Here is a 14,222-nt window from a genome sequence, read left to right as displayed (position 1 = left end):
TGTTTACACTCTTATGGTTTTCAATTGTTTCTCTTGCCAGATGTTTATTGTATCTCTTCAGACCCTCTGAAAAACTACCTGTTCTTTGGTTCCGTTTAACATGGTCTGTGACACATCCTTCCTTTAGTTACTATTCTGTCTTGGTTGGTTGGTTTTGGGGGAAGGAGACCAGACAGCGAGGTCATCGGTCTCATCGGATTAGGGAAGGACGGGGAAGGAAGTCGGCCGTGCCCTTTGAAAGGAACCATCCCGGCATTTGCCTAGAGTGATTGAGGGAAATCACGGAAAACCTAAATCAGGATGGCCGGACGCGGGATTGAACCGTCGTCCTCCCGAATGCGAGTCCAGTGTCTAACCACTGCGCCACCTCGCTCGGTATTCTGTCTTACTTCTCCTCACTTTTTCTTCAGTAACACCCTTATTCCATTTGTGATTTCCTTTCCATGAGTTCTGTTCTCACTTGCAGTTACATTTTCTGATAAGTAATTTCTCTATATTCTTATAACCTTCGTTATCTAATATACGTAACTTGTCTCATAATTTATATTGGTATACTTTTCTATTCCTAAATCTCAGTATTTACGCTACTGACTTTGTGCATGGTAAATCTTTTACTTTGGCAGTTTTATAAGTATCTGTAAAAGAAAAAGATAGAGAATAAAATGATAGATATCGACCGAACGATTAGAACAGGTGTGACGGCAGCTTTTTCACGGACCTGTTATCATTTGATATCTCTTGCTTCCTTTTTTTGTCCTCAGTCTTCAGACAATGGCAGGGTATCAAAATAAAGCAGAAATACAATAAATAACGAACAGGTAGCTACTGTTCGACAGAGTACTCAGGCGAAATGCGAGGCTTCTTGGGAGAAGCAGGAAGCAAGTTGAAGAGACCGGCTCGGCCTGTCGTGTCTCGCCTGCCATGCGTCTCGTCAGATGTCAGGTTAGCCGGTCCAGTGCAGGGGCCTGCCGGCCTCCCTGTAACACAGCGTGGCGGCTGGCAGTGGCCGGCGGAGCGTCGGTCTCCCAAGGGTTCGCAGCAGGACACATTTACGGTGGCGTCAGTACTTACTGCCAGCTGCGCTCAAAGTGTCTCTTATGTCACCTTGGGTACTTTTCTATCACGAATTAAGGAACAATTAGGCTACCGTGTATACGACGAGAAACAGTTAACCGTCTTGCTTATTTGTCGCATCTGTGTCACTTACACTTACCAAACTTGTAGAAAACATAGCTGCTTAGGTCGAAGAACTAGTTGTTGTAACTACCAGATATGTAGAAAACATCTGTTACAAGGAATTGAATTACAGAACCAAAAGTGATATAGACTGAAGTACACTGAATTACGTAGTTTTAACGTGAAATAATCAATCGTCGGGGGGAGAGATACGTAAGTTGACATCTCGCAAAAAAGTGTAAGGAGGCTGCATCCATAAAAAGAAGCGACTGATACAGTTATTAGACTCATTTATGAGAATTATTATTTGTTAGAATATCAGTGGTTAGGTTCACAACCCTAAAAAGAAATAGTAAATGACGCTACAAAGTTTCTAGCAATTCTTATAAAGCTGAAGTACACTAAGTACGCAAAAATATCAGAGGAAACGAGGTAGATAACTTTCTTGTCTTCTTTCTTCTTTTTTAATGTACCTTCCTTATGATGAGCTTAAACTGGGTGCTCTCCAGCCTCTCCTGTTTTGAGCACATTCGTTCGTCTATTCTCTTCTAATGTCAACCATCAACCCAGTTTTCTTCTACCTCTTTCTCTCATTCCTTCAACACTTCGCTCAAAAATTCTGTTGCAGACACTTCCTACACAGCACATGTCCCAACCAACAGTTTTTCCTCATTCTCATCGCTTCCAATAATCTTCTTCCCTCCCCTATTTTCTCCATTACGTCTTCATTCAGAAGTCTGCCAGTCCACTTCGCCTTACGCATTCTTCGCTATAGTTACATTTCGAAACAATGTACTTTAACATTTTTTTGATAGCTGACACACACATGACTTCCATAGGTCATTCATATGCCAAAAAGTAACGGTGTGGAATGACTCATATTACAGTTTTATATATAATACTTTCGGTTGAGCATATGTAAATGAATCAAAATGTACCTACATCTTGCATGATGTGATTCCTATTAACGTTTAAGAACCTCCCAAAGCGATGTAGAAGTCAGTTAGTATATCACCCATGGGGCGCCAAATGACAGGAAATATTACAAAAGTGGATGACAGATGTCGAAAATATGACGTCACCAGATGACGCACCTCGCTGCACGTGTAGCAGTTTGGCATGTCGATCCTACCCTCGCCAGTAGGGGACAGTGTTACACATCTCTCCACTAGGCTTCTCTGTTTCCGTAAACGTAAACCGATTCATCGCAGTTCTGTGTTACCATTACTGCGTGAACTACCTTATCATATCGGATAATGCAAGAACAAAAGCAGAGTAGCCTAGTGGACCGATATGGAGCACTGCCCCCTACTATCGAGGGTAGATTCGGCAAACCAAACCGCTACACCTGCAGCGAGGTAGGTCATCTGGTGACATCACATTTGCAACATTTGTAATTCACATTTGGAGTACTTCTCATCATTTTCGGCCTCATGTATCTTATACTAAATGACTTGGCTCACCGTCATCTAGATCGCTTTGGGAGGCTTTTAAACGGTAATGAGAATCACGATGAGTACATTATTTATTCAAGAAGTATACATTATAAGTACACAGATAAAGATTTGTTTTCAGAACAGGAATATTAAAATGGAACCATTCTGATTTCTTTTTTATAAGTGAAAGAAAAATATTGTCAAAGTTTACAATTCAATCTTAAATGAGTCAGTCGACTTCACTGAAGAAAGGTGAAAGATTTATGCTTGTTTGATGAAACCATTTTTTAATTACTCGAACAGTCCACGGGTGTACTGCCGGTCCATAGTGTCCAACGGGCACGATATTTCGGCGCGCTGAGGAACTGAGATCCTGAGGGCGGGCGATCGTATTAAATCCCCTCCCCTCGCGAGGCGTTCTCTCCGGGGTCCACGCCCGCGCGTCAGCGGTCGCTTAGAAGCTGGCGTCGGCGTCTCTGTGGCGTCGGTGTAATTGCCTCGACCGCCCTAGTCACCCGTTCGTCTCCTTTTCTGGACGTCTTTTTAATTTGACTCAGTACAGGTTCCCATGCCCTGATGTGACTGTAGCCGCAATCTCGGTTGATGAGTCGGTCCCTGGTACGAATTTCGATAACCTCTCTAACGACGCTGCCCCAGTATTTAGATGTCTGTGCCAAGACCCTAGTATGTTGGTAGTCCGTTTCGTGATTTTCGGAGAAACAGTGCTCTGCGACCGCCGACTTGTTGGGGTACCCATGTCGAGTGTGCCTCTGATGTTCTCGGCAACGATCTTCGATAGTTCACACTGTCTGTCCTATGTAAGTCTTCCCACATTGACACGGAATCTGATATATGCCAGCCCTCCGCTAAACGAGATCGTCTTTGACACTTCCAAATAATGCTCGTGTCTTATTTGGTGGGCAAAAGACAGTTGCTACTCGGTGTTTCCTCAATATTCGTCCTTTTCTGCCCGATAGTGTGCCAGTATACGGTATATCGGCAGTGGCTATCTCTTTCTCCGTGACTTCTTCCGTCTTCACACGCTGTACTGTAGAGGTGAGGTGGCGAGAGCGTCTGATCTGTCATTCCGAGTACCCCTTTTCCCGGAATACAGTTTTGAGGCGTTCCAGATCTTGGGCAGTATCTCTGCGTTAGAGATGGTGGGCGCCGTGTACAGCAGTGTTTCTAGCACCCCATTTCCTCTGCGCATGGTGATGCCAGCTATCCGCATGCAAATACAGGTCGGTGTGCGTTTTCTTCCTGTAAACCCCGTGGCCCGCTCTTCTTTTGACGACGACGTCCAGGAATGGTAATCTTCCTTCTGCTTCGGTCTCCATAGTGAATTTGATGTTTGGATGTGTGGAGTTCAAGTGTGTAAGGATGTCTAGGAGCTTGTCCCTTCCATGGGGCCAGATCACGAACTTGTCATCCACATAACGTAGAAAACAAGTAGGTTTCCATTTGGATGACGCCGAAGCTTCCTCCTCGAAGTACTCCATATAGAAATTCGCGACCCAGGCGAGTGTGGGCTCCCCATTACGATTCCTTCTGTTTGTTCATAGTGTTCTCCATTAAAGACAAAATACGTGTAGGTCAGTCGTCTTCTCATCAAATTTCTATGCAATAAGCACAACTGACTCAGGAAGAGGCACCCTGGTGAATAATGAAACAACGTCAAAACTCACCAGGATATCTGAAGTTGTCGAGACGTTTCACGAAATCCACAGAATTACGTACGTGATGAGGGCATTTATCCACATAAGTGCTTAGTAATTCTGCCAGGTATTTGTCCATCAAATATGTAGGTTCCCTAATGTTGCTGACAATTGGGCGTAACGGACTTTAGGGACTGCATAAAGTCGTGGCGGTACAGGTCTTTGAGATGTCAATTTCTTGGCGACACCCTCTGCTAATCTGCGTCCTTGAGAAGAGCTCTAGTCTTGTCCTCAACCTTCTTCGTGGGGTCAGCGTTGATCCCAATCATCGAAGATGGCACACTCGACTTCGGTACCCCAACAAGTCGGCGGTCGCAGAGCACTGTTTGCCTGAAAATCACCAACATACAAGGGTCCTGGCACAAACATCTAAATAATGGGACAGCGTCGTTAGAGAGGATATCGAAATTCGTACCAGGGACTGACTCATCAACTGAGATTGCGGCTACAACCTCAGCAGGGCATGGCAACCAGCATTGAGTCTAATTAAAAAGATGATCAACAAAGGAAACGAACGAGCGACTAGGGCGGACAAAGCAATTACACCGACGCCACCACAGACGCCGACATCAGCGTCTCAGCGACCGCCGACTCGCGGGCGTGGACCCCGGAGAGAACGCCTCGCGAGGGGAGGGAATTTAATATGACCGACTGCCCTCATCAGCTCACAGTTCGTCAGTGCACCTGACGATGGCGACATGTCTGATGGCCGAAATCTTGTGCCCGTTGGACATTATGGGCAGGCAGTACACCCGTGGACTGTTCGAGCAAGAAATAAACAGGGAAAAACTGAAGAATCACATTTTTGTCATTCATTATTTGACACATTGTCTTCAAAGAAAAGCATGATATAATGTCTGAACTTGCAGACAAAAACACAGCTGTTAGTAAAACAAATTATGTCTCTATAACAGGCATATATGTTCAACCACACATTATGGTAGAAGAAGAAACCGAAAGAGTAACAGATGTTGTAACACAAACAAAAGTTGACAAAAGAGTAATCCTGGCAGGTGATACGAATGCAGGGATAAGTTAATCAAATTCTAAAACAAAGCTGGTCCTGGAAACGCTAGAGGAACTAGAATGCAGCCTCATCAAAAAATCCGGCCCAAAGACCTATATAGCGTCCAATGGATTCAGGATAATAGACCACGTATTATTGTGAAGCGAAGACAATTAAGTAAAAATCACTCTTACCTTAAGCGCTACCACCTGTAACAACATATATAGACCGCACGACAATTTTATCCAGCAAAGGAGTCATATAGAAGTTAAAAGAAAGACTAGGAAAAATTGAAAAAGCAAAACATCTAATATAGCTACAAGAGGTAATAGAAGCAGTGTAACTATGCACATAATCCTGCAAACCTGTCATACAAAAATAAAAGATAGGAAACGACAACAATGGTTTCTAAAGGAATGTCATGATGAATGACAGAAGACGGTGTCAACGCTACATCGAGCCAAACCAAAAAGCAAAAATATGACCTGTCTCGATATTCCAGGCAGAGAGGATCATACAAAACACTAACGAAGAAAAGAGGACACGCTACAGAGAAAAAGAGGCTAGACGATGAACAGAACGGGCTCAGAGAGATCCATTCATAGAGCTCAATAAATCACGGCCATCAGCAATAAAAGGAATCTCCACGGAAACGTGGTAGAAACATTTTGAAGCCATTCTAAGCCTCCAACACAAAGGAACAGCCTACGAATCCAGCACAACGGAAACACTAGAAAGTCACAGCCCCATAACAAGACAAGAAATACACATGTGATTGCAAAGGCGAAAGGGAAATAGGTTTCAGGGCTCGACAGCATTTATGCACACCACCTCAAGGAATCCTATCTTATGATGGAAGATCACAGGTTGGAACTATTCAACAATGGCAAGAGTAGAGAACAACTACCAGAACAACTGAGAACATCAACAATGAAACTTCTTTTCAAAGGGAAAGAAGAAACCTGCAACTAGGATTCGTGCAGAGGCACAGCCCTCAAAAACACATGTTACAAAATGTTCGTGAAAATATTAACCAGCAGGCTTACTGCAGAAGCAGATGCCCAATATGGCAGCAAAAATAGGATTACATGGTTCAGTTGGAGAAGCAAGAGGATGTTTTAAATACATCATTCCACAAAATTCTCAGCAACTAGGAGTAGCAACGGCATTCTTTACTGAAAGTAATAGAAGTATGAATGTCCTCGGGAACAAAAGTTCCTATGTTGTTGATGGAAATTCAGGCAGAATTCTGAAGAATGAACTGTCTGTGAATTTGGAGGAAATTCACTATATTATAAAAACAACTAATGTAGAACAAAACAGGAATGTTGGTAAGAATTGCGACTTAATAAAATACACACAAATACAAAATAAACAGTGTTATGGTGAGTGATGTTTATTCGAGGAAGGATTTCAAAAATAAACGGAAAATGGCCCTACGATATTCAGTTCAAATAAAGACATGAAATACCTGCATTAAATGCATTTAAGTTGCGTTGAGAGCGCTGTGGGAATGGTAGTAAAATCCCCAAGCTAAATAGTCTTCAAAGATACGCGAAAACTAACTCTATTTCGAAATTATGATACATGGGATATTCTCCAGCTCTAAACAGTTCAGAGTTCAACACGATGATTTACAAATTAATACACGCGATACAAAGGATAGTAACTCATACTCTGTTTATCCTCATTTCCGCAAAACACGCGGAAATAGTTTGAAACCTACTCTAGAACACATTAAGACCACTTGAAACGTAAAGTTCCTTCACAAGTATGTTAGTGGCCATTCACCACCCAGAATCAAGCACATCACAATCGAATACTATTCGTTGCCGCATGCAGGTCTACCTTCTTCCAGAATCCGCATAGTAGTGTCCAGAATCGCTCCTAGGGCTCTTCACTCGAGAAGGCCCAGTCTCCAGCTGACCTCCGTAGTGTTCCACTGCGATCTGCTTTCCCATTGGCTGGAGGCCATCCCCACCAAAAATAAATTGTTCTTAAGCTCTACCGACATGAACTCATTCAATTTGATCGTTTTATTGTCTAAATTAATGTATTAGAACAACATTTAAATAAACAAATGTCGTAAGCATTTGGTTACGCTCAGATCATTTTCAGTAAATATGAGTAATAGTTGGTTCATAAATCAATAAGTATTCTTGCACAAGTGCCCTCAGGTTAAATGACTTCAGGTTATCTCGAAATATTACTCAAACAATTATTTATGCCTTCTTAATAGAAGGGTCTTTTGGTTCTCTTTTCAGTTGTGGTGTTCTCTAACACAGCGATAGACCCCTTTTAAATTAGCACACTTTTTAATATTACCTGGAATAAACAACTAAGTAAAGTAACTGGATAAACAGTTAACTGTTTATTCAATAAAACCATATGTATGAAAAACATGGGGTACCGATGCTGTGTTCATTTGCTGTGTAAATGTTGTAAATGCAATGTTCTGACAAACATCTGCATAATGAAAAAGAAACGAAAAAGACGTAAATCAATAAAGAAAATAGATACACACAGGTAGCTTTCAGGGATGACAGCTATCGCACAGTGCTCTCATGTGAGATATCGTTGGTTGAAATCCCATGATGCGGTTAAAAGTTTTTAATTCAGATGTTCATTGTGAAAATGTATATTGATTGAGCAATATTAACTTCTGTAGTTTTAAAGATATTGAAATACTGTTGCGTGATTCGATGTCTCATTTTTCTGGAATCGCTGATATATTCGGATTTGCATTAATTAGACTGTAAATTATTATAGAGTCTTAGAGAGCTCCTTTGGTTCTTCATTTAATTGCTTGTGTCGAAACAGACGAATCAACCTCCTAAAATATTTTGCATATTTCCACTAAATAAATCTTATGGAGTAATTTTCTGGGATATCTCATTACCTGCAAAGGAAGTACTGATTGCACATGAGGTAGCTAGCAGTATTGTCCTGCAGTCATCTAGTACATATTTCTCGAAGGCGGCGTTGCATTTTCATTGCACCTTCACAGTTAGTATACTCGCTAGTGTAATTCGCCATAAATAATCTATCACAATTTGAGAATAACATTCTTGTCCATACATCACTAGCAAAAAAATCCTCATATTTAAGAGTAGGACTCGTGCATCAAGCGTTATGCTCAAACTTTATTGTGTATATACACAGTTCATCCGTACAGATGGTCATGCAAAATCATATAATATAAAATCATGGTAAGAACGAAAATGAACAAAAACTGTCTTTAGGCTTCACTTTATTAGATCAATTAAAATCTAAAATATATTCAGGTTTTACAGTTTTCAATAAGAGGAAACCCATTAATGATGACACAGCCGTGATGAGACATGTTTGGATAACGAGAAAAATGTGTGTTTCCATAAATGGCTGAACCTATGTCAATTATTGTAACTACAAACCCGCAAGGAACAAGAGCTACAGATCCAAAGCATGAATGGCACTTGTCGACATTGATGGGGCCCTCTCCTCCCTTCCCCGAAGCTCAGTGTCATAAATCTCAATTAAATTCGGTCTCATATCAATTATAGTGAAGGTCAAAGGTCAAGGTGGAGGTCAAATCAGTTAAAATTCCTCCATCTTAATTAACTTAGTTGGCGTTATTGTTAATTACACTGGACCTCTCACTCATATACTGCTGCCATGTTTCAGTAATGTTAAATACAAGAGGCCTTTCAATTTTTTTCCAATACAGTTATTGATACAGCTTCTTCACTAACTGTTTATTTATGTATTGCATTTTCAAAAATTGTCCTACTGTGTATTTAAAACAGCTCTTATATTGCACTAGATATTCTCTACATTATTTTTTTAATTATTTACTTTGCTGGTGTATTACTAAAGAAATGAGTTTACGGAATACAACTTAACAATAGGTAACAACACTCAAATGAGAACATAAACAAAACATTTGATAATATTCTTAGCTTTCTGATATTGGAAATTAGTATGACTAAATGCGGAATTACAGCTTCGAAACCATTAAAGCAAGTACACATGCAGAGTAACTGTGTAAGTTTGTAGATGCTACTGCCCACTGATGGTACCTTTCAGTAAATAAAAGCGAAAAGTGAATTGTAAGATAAAACTAGTTTCAATTACAATGAAATGAACACCCTTATCTGCTTACAGGCGTTGACATACGTCAACGGGGACAGATTAAAATGTGTGCCCCGACCGGGACTCGAACCCGGGATCTCCTGCTTACATGGCAGACGCTCTTCCCATCTCAGCCACCGAGGACACAGAGGATAGCGCGACTCCAGGGATTTATCTCTGGCACGTCTCCCGTGAAACTCACATTCTCAACGTATTGTCCCGCACTACATTTGTAGTGCCCTCACCCATTATACTCATTACTCGCGGCGCGTTGCTTATTCCCGTAAGAGTTCGGGCACTGTTTGTGCATTCGCACAGAAGAAGAAGATTGGCAAGTGGTCGGTGAGCCTTAACTATATATATACTAAGATGATATCTGGTCTTTCGGACATGTCCGAAAGAACAGATACCATCTAGGTATATATAAAACTAGTTTCATTGAGTTACTCGTGGAAGGATCTAATCTCTAAGTTATCAACATAACATTTTAAGATAACGAAAATATAGCAATAAGTAAGGTGTAGGTTTATTAAATTACAAGGTTTATATAAGCTGTTAAAACTTGTATATATTCAAATTCTTTCTTTTTCTTCAGAATTATCACATTTACATGGTCTCATCCCTTCTTTCCGACTTCATGCTGCAACTATGTTAGTAAATATTGTATTACTAGATTTATTCATGTGAACATTGTTACTTTGTAGCTGTGAACCCGCTTGTGTACGAGATGTGATTAAATGTTCTGATTGCGATGGTATGGGTACAGATATGCTTCAGATTAATGTGGCGTAACGCCTGTTATCTGTGGGTCTGCGGAGCAGTGACGATGATAATGTTGATGATGTCTGATTTAATGGGATATTGCAATGAGCGGACATATCCTACGCTCGGTACAGTCGATAACGACACAGTACGCACCGTGTGATTGTGGTGCATTTTAAGTCAACTGCAGCGGATTCTCACTTCTATAGTATGAACTTTCGGATAGTGATTATTAGGACTGTAATCAGGATGACTAATAATAGTAATAGTTAATATTTTATCTCAGCTGTACAGTTCTAGAATTTCAGAAGGTTAATCCCAGCATGAACCATGCAAGTCATCTAGACACGTTTCTTGTCGGCATGTCTCCTCTTTGGTTCGACACGGTCCTCTTCTCGCCGATTTTGCGGAGGAGATGATATTTATGAGATCTACTTTGGAATCCTTTTATTACGTTTTCGTAAGTTCTGCTGCACATATTAAAACACGAAAACCAGCAATGGAAGCTCGCAACTCTCTAGTTTTTTTCTACTTGTACAGTTCCAGATTTAATCACGTGTTCTGCGTGTAGATTGGAGAGACTGTATCGTACTGGCTTTTTGAAGGATCCCTCGCGTATACAATTTACAACGAACACGTGATCGCTCAAACTAGAGACGTGACCAGAAAACTTTGTCTCTGCGCAACGAGGAAAACAAAGTTCGCACAAGTTATGAGCGCTATCTGCTCTCGAGGTTCCGGAGCGAAAAGAAGTGTTCTCTAAAGTTGCGAGATAGCTTTAAGTTTTCTAAAGAACACGAGTCTGTTTCATTCTAGAGGAAAAACAAAATGGCTATTCAAGAAATCCAATAAATCTTGTCTCAAAACGCCAATAGAGTCCTTCACTTGCCGCAGGGATTCGTTGTCCACAATGAAGATAGTTGCCGTATTCTTTTGTGATAAGTTCCATTCCCGCCTGTTTTACAGACTCATCATAGATCACCGAAGTTAAGAATCAATTGCCAAACAAAGTTAGTTATCTCTTTGGTCGTCGTTGTAAGCCACTTTAATATCCAAATCATGGTAAGTTACTAATTCACAGATATGTTAGCACTATATGAAAGTGCCACATCTTGGTGTCTCATGCATAAATATACAGTCTGAGAAGTAATTTTTTCGTATGGTGTCACATGTCTTCTCACTGTCTATTCCATTCTCTCATATAATTATCAAACAATAATATTACTATGTTTAATTTTGTTTTGCACTTGTTAACAAATTTTAACAAAGGCTGACTTAAATTTCGTTTCTCATTTTTAATTGTACCTAGTAGTCAAGATTGTTGTAATTCCTTCCTTTTAAAGCGAACTTTTCTTTTCTTTTTACGAATGCACGGGGTATATTAGAAGACTGACAATGTATTACATGATATTCTTGTACAGACTCTGTCCTTGTCATTCATTCCGGCGCCATACCTGCTTGTTGCAACCTTGTCATGACTGCTGTTTCCCAATACAACTGTATACTAGGTTGATAAATGAGGAGGCACTAACAAATGGCCTCGTAATTCAGTAAAACACTTGCCAAAGTGGAAGACCAAGTTGTTTAAGGAAATGAACAGTAAAACTGTATCTGAAATTAAGCAATCTAAATTTGGGTTCAAATCACTGTCCGGTACAGTCTAAATGATCAATGTGACAGAGTTATTTCCCACATCAGTTCGACTGATACCTGTGATTCCAAGAGAAACAATATGGTAGCCAGAAAGAATAATTCAGCCTAATATTGACAGGATTATATAGACAAAAATCTAGTTTCCAATTCAGTAACTGGATCCTTACAAAATCACACACCTCATGATGAAGCTTTAAAACGAGTTTGTTTGGAAGATTAATATGTAGGAGAGGCACGGAGTCGGCAAAGAATGATAAGAGGAGCAGCTGTAGACAAGAAGCGAGACGGATGGTGTCCGTTACTTTATTTTCAGCGAAGAGGTGTAAATGCAAATAGTGGAAGCAAAGCAGGAAATAAAAGGGAAGGTATACAACACTGCATTGTGATGTTAAGGAACTGAGTAAACCCCTAAAGGAGATATATATCTTAAGAAATTGGATAAGGACAACGATTGTACAAGATAATCTTTAGCTGCTGATTAAAATCGAAAAGCAAAACACCTTACCATACAGTATGACTTACAAAAAGAAAACTGTGCCTTACATTCTGAACGAAACTCTGTAGCACCAATATCCCAACGCATCACAACGCAATACCCTATTCTAACGCATTGAATGATGATACTGATCGTCCACGCAACTGCAGTATCGATACGTCCCATTGCATGAAGTCTGCTATTTGCCAAAAATGTGAAAGAATCAACAATTTGTTGCAGGATTAGTGCGGTGAAGCCTGATAGCGTGAATTTGTAATCACCCTGTACGCAGTACCGGGAATGGGATAATCAGTGTAAATCGTAATATGCATCGAAATACATAACAGAACTGTTTCTGTTGCGTACCATTGGGATCTTTCCTGAGAACTGTTGATCCTCGCCAAGTATTGTTTCTTACGATGGCAGGAGAGAGGCAATTGATGATACCTGTCTTCTACTTACAACTGAATTATTTTACTACTTTTATTATCATATTATACACCTCTGGCTCTTACAGCCTTGTGTAAGCATCTGTTACGTGTATCTGAGGAAAAAGTGTGGAAGAATAACTTTTACAGGAAACGTGATCACCAAAGTGCGCCTCTCTCACTTATGGAATTCAGCCAGTGCACGAAATTGTTACATATTCTCTCGACCTAACTGCGCTTAGGGGAAGCATACATAATGTAATACTGTTCAAAGCTCCCGGAAAGCGTGTGGACAAACCAACTACAGTTGGAACGTATTTAGTTCAAACGATGGTTTGAGTCTCTCTCTCTCTCTCTCTCTCTCTCTCTCTCTCTCTGTCTCTCTCCCCTTCTCACTCACTCACTCACTCACTCACTCATGCATGCACACACACACACACACACACACACACACACACACACACACACACACACACACACACTGTAACAAACGCCTCCGACCAGTGTCTGTAATACCCAAGTACCTGATCTGATGCTGCGCACTGAGCCACGTGGTTCCGTTCTACCAGCAGCGCTTATTCCTGTAAATTATTGATGTCTGCAGGGCTGATGAAAGGGTACCTTTTCATAATACTCACACAGAGCACTACTTAGGTAAGTACGTGTGTTGCGACCAGAAGCAGCGTATGTGTATGTGCACTGTCACTATCCGTTGTCATTCTTAAGATAACATTTGATTTTTTGTGATAATCTGCTCCACTTGCGCTTGAATTCCTTTATTTAAATAAAACCGTACACAGGACCCGGGTTTCTGGATGTAAATCCCATCTTCAGGTGCTACAAGAAACAAGGAAAACTGAGAGGGATTCTTCATAAAAGTAATTAACATTAAGAGGGCGCATACAAATGGAAACATCAGTCATGTAGAAAATCCAGCAAACTTATCACGTAGCATGCGAGATCCCGTGCGGTCGAGGTATGAAAAGTTTGTCTGAGTCAAGCAGCACCACAATGGGTGAAGAGGGCCTAACCGAAAAAATCGTGAATACAGCAACAAATAAGCATACATTACCATTTTAATGTCACCTATGAACCAACTGCAAATTACTATACGTATGGCTTGAGAATTTAAAATGAAGGCATAAAATCTGTAATATGCTAATTTGTGAACCTCAAACACAATTTACCATAAAAGTGCTACGCCCGCCGCATAACCCGCAAGATCGTTCAACAGACCGCCGCGAGAACCTCAAGGGGACGCCTGAATACTTACATATGTGAGAAAGTAGCCGCCACCGGGACTACGAGTAATAGCAGAGGCGCGAGGGAACACCGAAGAAATCCTAGCTAAGATCTCAACCGCATCCCCATGTTTCCTCCCGAACACCACCCGCTACTAATAGCGCTAATACCACCTTCCTAATGCATGGCAGTAACTAAGATATGCCTAGTACAGAGCAA

Source organism: Schistocerca serialis, chromosome 6, assembly GCF_023864345.2.
Source record: "Schistocerca serialis cubense isolate TAMUIC-IGC-003099 chromosome 6, iqSchSeri2.2, whole genome shotgun sequence".
In the NCBI taxonomy this organism is placed as follows: Eukaryota; Metazoa; Arthropoda; class Insecta; order Orthoptera; family Acrididae; genus Schistocerca; species Schistocerca serialis.
This window is presented reverse-complemented; position numbering follows the sequence as displayed.